The sequence below is a fragment of the Hyperolius riggenbachi genome, chromosome 2, assembly GCF_040937935.1.
Source record: "Hyperolius riggenbachi isolate aHypRig1 chromosome 2, aHypRig1.pri, whole genome shotgun sequence".
In the NCBI taxonomy this organism is placed as follows: domain Eukaryota; kingdom Metazoa; phylum Chordata; class Amphibia; order Anura; family Hyperoliidae; genus Hyperolius; species Hyperolius riggenbachi.
In genome coordinates, this window is record NC_090647.1 from 429,743,000 (window position 1) to 429,758,163 (window position 15,164).

A 15,164-nucleotide genomic window follows, 5' to 3' on the forward strand; every position below is an offset into this window, starting at 1 on the left:
GCCGGTGCAGATCCGACAGCCACAAACAATGCTTTCGCTATAACGTCTCAGCGCAAAGTAGCACTGAGCGCATAAACCAGAACTGAGGAGATCATGAATGAACGCTTGCTAGCTAGCCGCTACTTAGTGACAGCAAGCGTCCACAACAAGACAGACTGGAATGAGGCAGCCAATGCGTTTGCAGCGATGGCGTGCCTCACAAAGACAGGACAGGATAGTCAGGAAATAGCAGGATCAAGATAGATGAACGTAACACAGACAAAAATACAGTAAGTATGTTTTCCTAGCGTATTACAATTACAGCTATCAATGAAACTATTTGTAACGTCTGACTAACATATGTATATATCGGCAATGAACATAAGCAGGAACACTGACTTAGACTGGAGCAATACAGGGAACAGGACTCAGAAGGATTCGCTATCTCTTCGCAGAGATGAACGCAATCCACAAACGGTAACAGAACAGGATTCACGGGTGATCACGGTACGCGCAAACTACCAAAACGTGCTGGAAAACTGACTAACTGAACACAGGATATAAACAGTTCGTGTACGTATATATCAGCGACACTGATGTATCAACGTAACACGAATACAAGGAAAATAATAAACGTGCTGGTATGCATATATATTGGCAATGAACCAATATATGATGCAAAGACCAGCAAAGTATCTTTAGAACAAGAAACACGATCTGGGGCTGAAGCGACAGCAAGGCAGGCTTAAACTGAAGCTATGAAAACCCGAGGAGTCCTGCAGGAAGCAGATCTTTATACTGAGGTCATCCAATGGGAGCAGACATGCAGATTCCCACACAGGTGAATGATAATCAGTCACAAGCTGACAGCAGGGAAAGGCAGACAAAGCTATGCAGCTTGCATGGAAAGAGATCAGAACTGCCTGAGCTGCAGCACTACTACTTCCAGCAATACCGGCTGCAGCAGCGATCATGACACAGAGCTAAAATATGTGAACTATTTACCTTTTCTTATTTATCCCTTGCTCTCAGAAGATCTTCTTTGTACGGAAAAGTTTTATGGCTGTAATTCATTATCAGGGAGGGTTAAAGTATAATCCGACAAGGGTTCGACAAGACAGAAACCGTCACTTGCATGCCGAAAAGCCTAGTTAATTGTGTGCTTGGCACTGTACATACTCAGCATGTCACCTTGTGTACACTTTAGATTAGTGAGCATCTGCGTATCCTAAACCAGTGCTTATTACAGCATGAAACAAACGAAACAGTGCTTTAGGGTGGTGCTCTATGAACCCTGGGGTTTCAAAGCAAGCAAGTAACCACTTGTGCTACAGCCATTTTTTACTGTTATATTTTACCATACTCTATAGTCATTGGCCACACAACACCAAAACTTGTAATTTTTTTTTTTTTTTATTGAAGATTTTGGGTTTCTTCCATTTTGACGTTACTGCATGATTGAAGTCTCTTGTTTTCTTGTTTGCTGTGGATCCCCCAAGAGTTGCTTGAGGTTTCCTTTCAGCTTTAAGAATCTGCTCTTGTTACTTGCAGCACTATGTCCTCCCGGTTGACAGTGCTCTTTGCTTGATTGATGAGCCATTAATTACTTGCGGATCCTGGTATGCATATATATAACCCCCTGAAAACTTCATGTTTGCATCAGGGTGGATACATGCATCTATTTACCTGTGTAGTGCACTTCCCAGTTGCTGTCCTGCCGAGCACTGATCGATGAATGGGAACGTTTTCCAAAGCCGATCAAAGTGGCTGTTACTGAATAATCCCAGCATCAGTGAGATGCCTGTGATCATTCATCAAGTGAAAGTAAAAGCACACAGATACTCACTTCCCGTGTGTTCACAGTACACAAGAGAAAGTGTGGGGACATCTACTGGACAAAAATAAAAATACGTTTAAAATACATTGATAATTAAATCCCCCTATAGTGATTAATCCCTTTTACCACACCCCCACATACATAAATATTTACCTTAGGGACTCAGCTTTTTTAATATGTATATTAAAGGGGTATATTACAGTTTTTGCAAATAAGGGCTTGTTATTAGTGATATAGTATAAACAAACACAAAACTGAAAAAAATGCACCTTTATTTCCAAATAAAACATTGACACCATACATTGTACTGGGACATAATAGAAAAGTTGTAATAACCAGAATGAATAAGCAAATAAAATGTGTGGGTGTTTATCTATAGTAGCATTTTTATTTTCAAACCACAGTATAATGTCCGAAAACTGAGAAATAATGACTCTTAAAATGTTTTTCTTATTCCCTTTAAAATACATAGAAAGTACAGCCGGCACCATCCAAAGCTATTTTTTTTTTTTTTAAAGACTATCATATGGTACAAAGTACAATTGGCGACGTTTCGGAGCGATGAAGCATGCTCCTTTCTCTAGCCATGATAGTCTCAATATAACACATACAACATGAGATTTATATAGTACATCACTTACTTGTGCACCAATCACATGCTAATGCATCACTAGCCAATCCCCATCCGCTATGTACGAGTGGACCTTATGGGGAACTTGTTCCATGCAAGTGTAACCAATAGAGTTGGGCCGAACCTCCGATTTTAGGTTCGCGAACCCTGTTTGCGAACTTTCGCAAAAGGTTCGGTTCGCGAAAAAGTTCGCGAACCGCAATAGACTTCAATGGGGAGGCGAACTTTCAAAGTTTTAAAACATTCTATCAGCTGGAAAAATGATAGAAAACATGTTTCAAAAGCTCTAATACCTGGAGCAACACCTAATTGAGTGAAATACACATCACTGCTGGAGGACCCACCCTCCCTCCCTCCTCCAAGCAAGGTCCTTTATACCATTTGCCTACCTACACTAATTAGTTATGGGACAGCTGCTACACACTCTGCTAGGGAGATTTTATCCTCCCTTCTCCCTCCTCCCCTTCTACCTATTCCCTCCTCCCTCCTACCGGAGGGAGGAGGGTCTCTTCTGCCAGGGAATTATACTATTTTAAAAACCAGTATACATCATACCATAGCTGGGAATACATACATGAGTATACATCATACCATAGCTGGGGATACATACATGAGTATACATCATACCATAGCTGGGAATCGAACCCAGATCTCACTGTGTGGTGGGCACGTCACCCTAAGCACTGTACCACTACAGAAGTAAGTGAAGCTTGCCTAAAATTTAACATTTATGCTCAACGCAATAGAACCATTAGGTTGCTTAAAGGAGAACTGTAGTGAGAGGTATATGGAGGCTGCCATATTGATTTCCTTTTAAGCTATACCAGTTGCCTGGCAGCCCTGCTGATCTATTTGGCTGCAGTAGTGTGAATCACACCAGAAACAAGCATGCAGCTAATCTTGTCAGATCTTACAAAAATGTCAAACACCAGATCATACCATAGCTGGGAATCGAACCCAGATCTCACTGTGTGGTGGGCACGTCACCCTAAGCACTGTACCACTACAGAAGTAAGTGAAGCTTGCCTAAAATTTAACATTTATGCTCAATGCAATAGAACCATTAGGTTGCTTAAAGGAGAACTGTAGTGAAAGGTATATGGAGGCTACCATATTGATTTCCTTTTAACCACTTGAGGACCCACCCTTTACCCCCCCTTAAGGACCAGCGCTGTCTTAGCTGATCTGTGCTGGGTGGGCTCTGCAGCCCACTAGGGGGATGATGTGCTGGGGGGGTCTGATCGCTCCTGCCTGCCGGGTGTTGCGGGGGGGGCACCTCAAAGCCCCCCTCCGCGGCGAAATCCTCCCCCTTCCTCTCCTACCTGGCCCTCCCTGGAGATCCGGGCTGCACAGGACGCTATCCGTCCTGTGCAGCCAGTGACAGGCTGTCTCCTGTCACATGGCGGCGATCCCCGGCCGCTGATTGGCCGGGGATCACCGATCTGCCTTACGGCGCTGCTGCGCAGCAGCGCCGTACAATGTAAACAAAGCGGATTATTTCCGCTTGTGTTTACATTTAGCCTGCGAGCCGCCATCGGCGGCCCGCAGGCTATTCACGGAGCCCCCCGCCGTGAATTGACAGGAAGCAGCCGCTCGCACGAGCAGCTGCTTCCTGATTAATCAGCCTGCAGCTGGCGACGCAATACTGCGTCGCTGGTCCTGCAGCTGCCACTTTGCCGACGCACGGTATAAGCGTGCGGTCAGCAAGTGGTTAAGCAATACCAGTTACCTGGCTATCCTGCAGATCCTCTGCCTCCAATACTTTTAGCCCTAGACCCTGAACAAGCATGCAGCAGATCTGGTGTTTGACATTTTTGTAAGATCTGACAAGATGCATGCTTGTTTCTGGTGTGATTCACACTACAGTGGCTGGATAGTGTACTGGTTAAGGGCTCTGCCTTTGACATGGGAGACCAGGGTTTGAATCCTGGCTAGGTCAAGTACCTATTCAGTAAGGAGTTCAAGGCAAGACTCCCTAACACTGCAGGGTGGCCTCTTGAGCGCGTCCCTGTGGCTGCAGCTCTTGAGCGCTTTGAGTCTGACAGGAGAAAAGCGCTATACAAATGTTTGGATTATTATTACTGCAGCCAAATAGATCAGCAGGGCTGCCAGGCAACTGGTATAGCTTAAAAGGAAATCAATATGGCAGCCTCCATATACCTCTTACTACAGTTCTCCTTTAAGCAACCTAATGGTTCTATTGCGTTGAGCATAAATGTTAAATTTTAGGCAAGCTTCACTTACTTCTGTAGTGGTACAGTGCTTAGGGTGACGTGCCCACCATACAGTGAGATCTGGGTTCGATTCCCAGCTATGGTATGATCTGGTGTTTGACATTTTTGTAAGATCTGACAAGATTAGCTGCATGCTTGTTTCTGGTGTGATTCACACTACTGCAGCCAAATAGATCAGCAGGGCTGCCAGGCAACTGGTATAGCTTAAAAGGAAATCAATATGGCAGCCTCCATATACCTCTCACTACAGTTCTCCTTTAAGCAACCTAATGGTTCTATTGCGTTGAGCATAAATGTTAAATTTTAGGCAAGCTTCACTTACTTCTGTAGTGGTACAGTGCTTAGGGTGACGTGCCCACCACACAGTGAGATCTGGGTTCGATTCCCAGCTATGGTATGATGTATACTCATGTATGTATCCCCAGCTATGGTATGATGTATACTCATGTATGTATTCCCAGCTATGGTATGATGTATACTGGTTTTTAAAATAGTATAATTCCCTGGCAGAAGAGACCCTCCTCCCTCCGGTAGGAGGGAATAGGTAGAAGGGTAGAAGGGTAAAAGGGTAAAAGGGTAAAAGGGTAAAAGGGTAAAAGGGTAGAAGGGTAGAAGGGTAGAAGGGTAAAAGGGTAAAAGGGTAAAAGGGTAGAAGGGTAAAAGGGTAAAAGGGTAGAAGGGTAGAAGGGTAGAAGGGTAAAAGGGTAGAAGGGTAAAAGGGTAGAAGGGTAAAAGGGTAAAAGGGTAAAAGGGTAGAAGGGTAAAAGGGTAAAAGGGTAAAAGGGTAGAAGGGTAAAAGGGTAAAAGGGTAGAAGGGTAGAAGGGTAAAAGGGTAGAAGGGTAAAAGGGTAAAAGGGTAAAAGGGTAGAAGGGTAAAAGGGTAAAAGGGTAAAAGGGTAGAAGGGTAAAAGGGTAAAAGGGTAAAAGGGTAGAAGGGTAAAAGGGTAAAAGGGTAGAAGGGTAGAAGGGTAAAAGGGTAGAAGGGTAAAAGGGTAAAAGGGTAAAAGGGTAGAAGGGTAAAAGGGTAAAAGGGTAGAAGGGTAGAAGGGTAGAAGGGTAAAAGGGTAGAAGGGTAAAAGGGTAGAAGGGTAAAAGGGTAAAAGGGTAGAAGGGTAGAAGGGTAAAAGGGTAGAAGGGTAAAAGGGTAGAAGGGTAAAAGGGTAGAAGGGTAAAAGGGTAAAAGGGTAGAAGGGTAGAAGGGTAGAAGGGTAAAAGGGTAGAAGGGTAAAAGGGTAGAAGGGTAAAAGGGTAAAAGGGTAGAAGGGTAAAAGGGTAGAAGGGTAAAAGGGTAGAAGGGTAAAAGGGTAGAAGGGTAAAAGGGTAGAAGGGTAGAAGGGTAGAAGGGTAGAAGGGTAGAAGGGTAAAAGGGTAAAAGGGTAGAAGGGTAGAAGGGTAAAAGGGTAGAAGGGTAAAAGGGTAAAAGGGTAAAAGGGTAAAAGGGTAGAAGGGTAAAAGGGTAAAAGGGTAGAAGGGTAAAAGGGTAAAAGGGTAGAAGGGTAAAAGGGTAAAAGGGTAAAAGGGTAAAAGGGTAAAAGGGTAAAAGGGTAAAACAATTAAAATCTCCCTAGCATAGTGTGTAGCAGCTGTCCCATAACTAATTAGTGTAGGCAGACAACTGAGTCAAATGGTATAAAAGGACCTAGCTTGAAGGGAGGGAGGGAGGGTGGGTGGGGTCTTTAGCACTGAAAGCAGTGTGTTTCACAATAACATGTCTGCTGACAGTAAAATGGAGGTGAAAATTTTTGCTCAATACAGCTTTATGGGGCGAATCGAACTTCCGCAAAAGTTCGCCTGATGCAGGCGAACGCGAACCCCCAAAGTTCGCCTGGAACCGTTCGCCGGCGAACCGTTCGGCCCAACTCTAGTAACCAATAGAACTCAAAAGCGCTCACCTATGTCATGCACCACCTCCATAGCTGAACTCCCAGCCCGACTTCACGAGCCGAAGGCACCACCCATCGGTCAAACGGACCTGATGGGGTACTGCGTGAGAGGGGGAGATGTATGGACGCGGGCAGAGAGCTCCGCTCGTGTCTAGAGAGGCAGGACGTGTACGTCACTGCACGATGCCGGATGATCACGTGGAGAAGCTCCACCAATGATCTGGCCTTTCGTCTCCCTGTGCGGCAACAACAGCGAGACGCTGTGTTGCCATGGCGATGGTAAACCAATAGAGTCCAGCATGGCAGACATAGGAGGATGTGCACGGCATATACAGCAGGAGAGAGCCCAATGTCACATCATATGAGTATAAGACCAGAAGCATCACAAATACATAAAGATCATCATAAGGCTAAACTGGGGCACAGCTATGAAGAAATAAAAATAAAATAAAGATAAAATTAACAGAAAGCTACAGGGAATTAGATTATATAAACGGTGACAGTTCGTATTCACGATTCATGCCCCGTGGTTCAATAGTATCCAAAGTACATATCCAATATGCCTCACGGACTAACAACTGTTTTTGTCTATCACCACCACGTTTAAATATGGGTACACTGTCTATAATCTGGCACCATAGTTGACTCACATTATGTTTATATAATGCAAAGTGGCAAGCAACTGGTTGGTCCATTAGGCGCTCACGGATCGCATGTTTGTGTGCTGATAATCTAACCTTACATTTTTGAGTTGTTTCCCCCACATAGATCAACCCACATGGGCACTTCAGAATATAAACAACGTATTGGGAATCACAGTTGTACCGTGTTTCCCCGAAAATAAGACAGTGGCTTATATGAATTTTTCACCAAAAAGTGTGCTAGGGCTTATTTTCAGGGATGTCTTATATTAAAACGCATGATGTGTCCCCACGCTGGCCACTTCTGCCTGCTGCTCAGTGTAATGTCACAGTGCCGATCAGGCACCTGTCATGTCATCCCTGCACACAGGTGATAAACCTGCTGTGTGCAAGGATGACATGACAAGTGCCTGATCGGCACTGCATGATGTGTCCCCCATGCTGGCCGCCTGTGTGAAGCCGCTATACAGCAAGTTTAAGCTGCTGTACTGCCCCTTCACGCAGTCTGGGAGGCGGGATTATGGCTCAGTGATTGAGCCAATCAATGCACTCGCTGAGTAGCAGCTAGTGCAGTGATTGGTCCAAAAATAGAGCATGATCCCACCCCGAGACATCACGTCCAATTAGAAACAGGCTGTGTAATCTAACAGGGAAGAAGGCGATGAGCTGCACAGAGTGACAGCACACAGCCTGTAATAAATGGAAAGTGTACCACCCAGAGACCTCGCAGAGAAGGCAACTCATTAGCGGTATGTGTCAGCTACTCGGCGGGGGATGTCTTATTTTCGAGGGATGCCTTATATTTACAGAATAAGCAAAGTATTAGCTAGGTCTTATATTCAGAGGATCTCTTTCGTTAGGGGAAAGACAGTATATACCCCTAAAGTAAAATCTTTTATCAGCTCTGGGGAGAGTAAAGACATCATTCCTGATTATCGAGTTGCAGTGCACGCAGTTAAGACAGGGATACATGCCTTTCCTGGACCCCTCTGTTAGCCTCTGTAAGGTCCTCATTTCTGCATGTGTCAGTTTGTCCCTAAGAGTAGGGGCCCCTTTATACGAAAATAGTAGAGGATTATGGAACTCCGGGATCAGAGGAAACGACTGAGCAAGAGAAGACCAATGTTTCTTGATAACACAGGCTATGTCCTTACTAAGGACATTATACTGAGTAACAAATGGAATACAGTGATCGGTGCCTCCTCTAGATCTGGGAGTTGCATCCACTTCTGAACTGTGCGCCCCTGCCACCAAACAGACAGGGTAGTGTCTATCCCAAAATTTCTGAGACTTCTCTTTAAATCTAATTTCCCGTTTGCTACTGTCACTCACTATACGGCTGACCATCTTGAACTGTGATCTTGGTCAGGGGAGGACTGGCCAGGGGGGAAGGGGGGCAATTTCCCCCCAGGCTGACTCTCATTTAATGATTTAGGGCTGGTACATGTTTTTGTATAAGGCAATGTGAACCACTGGGCTGGCCGAGGGAAATCAATGCCTAATTACAGAGTAATTAGAGGGAGGGCAAGTTGGTAAATATAAACAACATGATGCAGAGCAGAGGCTTGCCTGCAGGGTCCATGGGAAAATATCTGTCTGATTTTGGGTGGAAATTGGTTGAAAGTATCGATCTGAGATGCGGGGAAATCTCGGGCTGATGTGGTCGATCCAGTGCGATAATCACGAACAATGAATGCGACGGAACTCAAATTGTTTTATGTGCCCCCCCCCCCCCATTGCCAGTGCATTATACTGTACCTGTCACGCTGTCCCTCATGTGTCCTTGCTGTATTTCCCATGTGACTTTTGGCATATAGCACATGGGGCACGTGTGTGTTGTGATTTAGGCCTGGGCTGCCGTGAAAATGGGCCTCTAGTTTGTGTTTTCCCTCCAGGCCAAAAGGCCCCAGTCCTCCCCTGATCTTGGTATTGATCTGATAGTGTTAATGTTTGCGTAGGCCGGGGCCATATTGGACCCCATCGCTGTCCCTTGTACCTGTAGATAAAATTGGTTGTTAAACAAGAAATAGTTACAAGTAACTACAATCTTCAGAAGTTCAACAAGAAATTCGATCTGATGCTCATCAAAGTCTGAAGCAGTGAATAGTGAATGTTGGACAGCCTCCACACCCCCATCTAGTGGGATGGAGGTGTAGAGGCTCTCCACATCCAACCTAACCAGCAGACTACCCTCAGGTATATCAGTCAAAGTCGAGATAAACTGTAGAAACATAGAGGTGTCACGAATATAGGACTTCTGTGCGACCACAAATGGTCTCAATATGAAGTCCAAATATTTTGTAAGGGGGGAATAGGACCGAGTCTATGCCGGCCACAATAGGCCGACCAGGAGGTTTCTGTAGCCTTTTAGGGCATACATATAGGTAAGGAATCTTAGGATAACTCATTTTCAAAAAAATGGCCAATTTGTCATCAGTAATTGTTGTTGCAACAGCTCGATCCAATAGGTTGTTGATCCTCCATCTGACATCTGGTAGGGGGTCACAGGGTAGCGCAGAGTAAGTTGATATATCATTGAGTTGCCTCATGGCTTCATTCAGATAATCAGAAGTGTCCATCACTACCACTGCGCCACCTTTGTCAGCAAATTTGATGGTGATTGAATTAATGGCCGATAGTTCTTTTAATGCTTGTCTTTCTGAAGGCGTCAAGTTATGGCAGATTTTAAGACCAGAATAGTTAGATCGCAACAGTTTGTCCACTTCCTCTTGAACTTTTAACAAAAACATCAATAACTTGACATGATGGAGGGTTAAATCTGCTGGGTAATCTCAATGTAGTATCCCCCAATCTCAACATACTTGGGTCTTGGCTTTCAGAGTTGGCAGGTGTGGCTACAAAATGTGACTGTGAAAAATAGTACTTAAGTTTAATGCATCGAAAAAACGTTGGAGCTCAATATCCAGTCCCAAAGGATCAGGCCAGTGAGTGGGAGCAAAAGACAGTCCCTTATTCAATAGCTGTTGTTGTGCCTCTGTCAGTTGGTATGAAGAAATGTTGACCACTATGTTGTGGATGGTCCCGGTCTCTGTCTCGGGCACTGGTGGAGCCTTTCTTTTATGCCGCCTGCATCTGCCCCCCTCCTTGTTTGTCCTGACTTGATTGATTGTCTGTGGAGTTCTCTGGGGTACTGACCGGAAGAAAATCCGAAGATCCCCCAAGATTGGGGTCCACAGGAGGTGCTGCAGGTTTTGGTGTACCTTTGGGGCTACGTGGTCTAGGAGCATGCTGTTGCCAGATGTAGACATACCCAGTGGTGTAATCTGCATCATCCCTCTGGAATTTTTGTCTTTTAGTGCCCTCAATCTGTGCTCTCGCAGTATAACAATATTTGGAAAAATCTTCCTCAAACTTAGACCATTGGTCTTCAGTTAAAGTGCTCTGTAACTTGGATTTCAAATCCGTTATTAGTTTGTCCAGTTTTGGTGTCTCCATGTGAATACGTGACATGGTAAGGACCATAGCATCGAAAGAGGCTCGATTCCAGATTAATGTCCATGTATGACAGAAAGATGTATCATTGGGGTAGATAATAGGCTTAACATGAGCCCGGATTCCTCTAGGAATACTGCCCAATCTGTGGTATTCAGCCAATGTAGCAGCATGCAATTCAAATGCAATTTTGTTTTTTTGTGCTCGTTCAAGTTGTCTCTTGAGACCTCGTTCGTTGGCAGCGTTTAGAAAGGCAACTTCAGCAGATGCAGCAGAGACGATCTCAGCCGTTGCCTCTGGTGTAAAAGAGAAGGTGAGCGACTCGATATCCACCAGTTCCATGATGTATGGAGGAGGGGGTGCAATTCAAGTGGTGATCACAGGCAAAGTAGTTGAAGAAAGTAAATCACTACATGTAAGTGATGTGCTATATAAACCTCATGTTGTGTGTGTTATATTGATGGCTTGAGAAAGGAGCATGCTTCATCGCTCCGAAACATCACCAATTGTACTTTGTACCACATGATAGTCTTTAATAAAAAGTAAAAGAGCTTTGGATGGTGTCGGCTGTACTTTCTTTGAAGATTACACTCAGGTGGTGCTGAGTTAGCCATGGTACATCCGCTGATCACCATTATGGGTGTGCATTTCTTCAACTACTTTGCCTTTAAAATGCATAGGAAATAAAATAATTCTTATCGAAAAGTACCACCCAAAGAAAGCATAGTTTGTCCCGCTAAAACAATATATACAGTAGGATGCGAAAGTTTGGGCAACCTTGTTAATGCTCATGATTTTCCTGTATAAATCGTTGGTTGTTACGATAAAAAATGTCAGTTAAATATATCACATAGGAGAGACACACAGTGATATTTGAGAAGTGAAAGGAAGTTTATTGGATTTACAGAAAGTGTGCAATAATTGTTTAAACAAAAGTAGGTTGGTGCATAAATTTGGGTACCACAAAAAAGAAATGAAATCAATATTTAGTAGATCCTCCTTTTTCAGAAATTACAGCCTCTAAATGCTTCCTGTAGGTTCCAATGAGAATCTGGATTTTGGTTGAAGGTATTTTGGACCATTCTGCTGTACAAAACAGCTCTAGTTCATTCAGGTTTGATGGCTTCCAAGCATGGACAGCTCTCTTTAACTAACATCACAGATTTTCAATTATATTCAGGTCTAGGGACAGAGATGGCCATTCCAGAACTTTGTACTTGTTCCTCTGCATGAATGCCTTAGTGGATTTTGAGCAGTGTTTAGGGTCGTTGTCTTGTTGAAAGATCCAGCCCCGGCGCAGCTTCAGCTTTGTCACTTATTCCTGGGCATTGGTCTTCAGCATCTGCTGTTATTGAGTGGAATCCATGCGTCCCTCAACTATGACATGATTCCTAGTCCCTGCACTGGCCACACAGCCCCACAGCATGATGGAACCACCACTATATTTTACTGTAGGTAGCAGGTGTTTTTCTTTGAATGTTGTGTTGTTTTTCCTCCATGCATAACGCCCCTTGTTATGCCCAAATAACTCAATTTTAGTTTTATCAGTCCACAGCATCTTATTCCAAAATGAAGCTGGCTTGTCCAAATGTGCTTTAGCATACCTCAAGCGGCTCTGTTTGTGCTGTGGGTGGAGAAAAGGCTTCCTCTGCATCACTCTCGCATACAGCATCTCCTTGTGTAAAGTGTGCCGAATGGTTGAATGATGCACAGTGACTCCATCTGCAGCAACATGATGTTGTAGGTCTTTGGTGCTGGTCTGTGGGTTGACTCTGATTGTTCTCACCAATTCTCGCTTCTGTCTATCCGAGATTTTTCTTGTTCTGCCACTTCGAGCCTTAACTTGAACTAAGCCTGTGGTCTTCCATTTCCTCAATATGTTCCTAACTGTGGAAACAGACAGCTGACATCTCTGAGACAGCTTTTTGTATTCTTAGTCTAAACCATGATGGTGAATAATCTTTGTCTTCAGGTCATTTGAGAGTTGTTTTGAGATCCCCATGTTGCTACTCTTCAGAGGAAATGAAAATTAAATACACTTTCTCATAATTGAATTCACCTGTGTATGTAGGTCAGGGGTCACTGTGCTTACCAAGCCAATTTGAGTTCCAATAATTAGTTCTAAAGGTTTTGGAATCAATAAAATGACAACAGTGCTCACATTTACGCAGCTGCCTAATTTTATTTAAACAATTATTGCACACTTTCTGTAAATCTAATAAACCTCATTTCACTTCTCAAATATCACTGTGTGTGTCTCTTGTATGATATATTTAACTGACATTTTTTATCGTAACAACCAATGATTTATACAGGAAAATCATGACAATTAACAAGGTTTCCCAAACTTTTGCATCCCACTGTAGATCATTTAGGTGTGATACGTGGAGATTAAGTTATTCACCAATGAATGGGAGGAGCATGATATGTAAAATTTCTGTGGTTTTTAAATGGAAATAACCTGTGGTAGGGAAGTGGTTAATATACATTTTGAGGTTAAGCGGTTATACGCAAATATTCTCAATACCCATTTAATACATATGAATTTAACTCGGCACACCTCTAAGTCAATCATATTTGTCAGGGTTTATGGTAATCTGTATGTATTTACAATTATAGCAATACTGTCCACCTTTGATTCCAAAACAGCATATGCAATAGACCACTGTTATTCCAGACAAATGTGAAAAAACGCAGTGGCATTAGACCGTTTAGGATATTTTCTGATCCTTTGACAAGCACAATGATGCTGGTATTAATAGAATATGTGGCATTGAACTGCTCAGCTACACAAACAGTGAGGAGGAGGTACAGTATGTGTACGGCTGTAATTGCCAAAAGTATGTAAATACATGGCTACACTCCTGGTTATAGTGGCGTGTTTACTGCATAGTTTAAGGTTGGACTAATTATTGATGTCTTATGAACTGTGAAGGTTCAAATATTCCCAGCATACACAATTTATTGATACTGGAATTATATTGTGTTATTTTTGAGTAAAATGACACATTTCATCAGATTGTCACAAGTGCTTGTCACGTGTACATGTATATAGCTATAATGGTACATATTTACAGATTACAGTAAAACTTTGATAAAAATTGGCTTCCAGGAATGCCAAAATAAGTTCATGCAATTGATGAGCCATGGCATCCAGCATCTTCTAGTTCCAAACTCTAATGCTGGGCATACATGGCTCGATTTTGCTGCTCGATTCTCCCACTCGATTATTTTGCCGCTCGATTCCGCTGTCAATTCTCTTATCTTCTGCTTGTTCTTCTTATCTTTTACCATTCACTGCAATCCGGAATCAAGCGGCGAACCGATCAGGCGGGAGATCGGACATGTGGAAAATTATCTATTGAGCCATCTTAATGGCTCAAAATCGAGCCGTGTATGCCCAGCATAACACTCAGTTGATGTACCACTCATGTAAGAACCTACCAGGTGTAACTTATAGTGTCTATATAGTGACCATGTATCAAGATGGATATGGGGGCTGACGTATTAATTTTTTTTTAAATAAAACCAATTTCCTAGCTTTCCTGTTGGTCTCTTTAGCTTCAGTAGTATCTGACTGACACTTCTAGGAGTAGGACTTTTTTTTTTACACACTTCGAATAACATGGATAAAGCAGAGGGGAGTATTAGACTGAATTGCTAAAACAAATGAAAATTGGCGGTTTGGATCCAAAAAATAGGATTGTGGCATGATTCTTATGACTTTTCTCTTCCCTTATCTTTTCTTCTTATTTATATCAGATTCAGAATCAATTTATTTTTGCCAAGTAAGTTTGCACCTACAAGGAATTTGTCTTGGCAGTTGCTTAACAAACACAAACACAAACAAAAACAATACAAGGACAGACAGTGTGTATATTACAAGTCAAGGACATTATAAGTATAGTGGCAGTAAGCAATGTGAGAATTGTTCATTTACAGTTCTGTGCTGATTACTATCAAGTCCTAGCAGCTCTAACGTGATTCAGCATTAAGTATGGCTACCGCTTGAGGAAAAAATCTGTTCCTGTGTCTGGAGGTTTTGGTAGCGATTGACCGGAATCTTACTCCTGAAGGCATGCGGTGGAAGATGGAGTGACCTGGGTGAGAGGGGTCAGAGGCAATTTTGGTTGCTCTTTTTCTGCACCTGCTAGCGTAAAGATCCTGCAGGGAAGGTAAGCTACAGCCAATTATCCTTTCCGCTGTTCGGATGATGCGCTGCAGCCTCCCCTTTTCTAATGCTGAGCAGGAGCCGAACCATACAGTCATAGATGATGTTATGGTGGGTTCAATAATTGCAGTGTAGAACTGCACCATTAAATTTTGAGGTAGGCCAAACTTTTTCAGCTGCCGTAGATGGTACATCCTTTGTTGCGCTTTCTTGACAATAGTGGCCGTATTGTTATCCCATTTTAGGTTGTGTGAGATCGTGGACCCAAGAAACTTGAATGACTCTACCTGGGTTATTGTGGATCCATTTATAGCCAATTCTGAGTTTTTAAAGTG

The 15,164-nt window shown here is 43.2% G+C and overlaps 1 protein-coding gene across 8 annotated transcripts in view; it reads left to right on the forward strand.

Annotated features, from left to right (window-relative positions):
- The window catches only part of LOC137544537 (arylsulfatase D-like), a 110,449-nt gene that overhangs the window by 42,217 nt on the left and 53,068 nt on the right, over positions 1-15,164 (forward strand). The window lies entirely within an intron of this gene.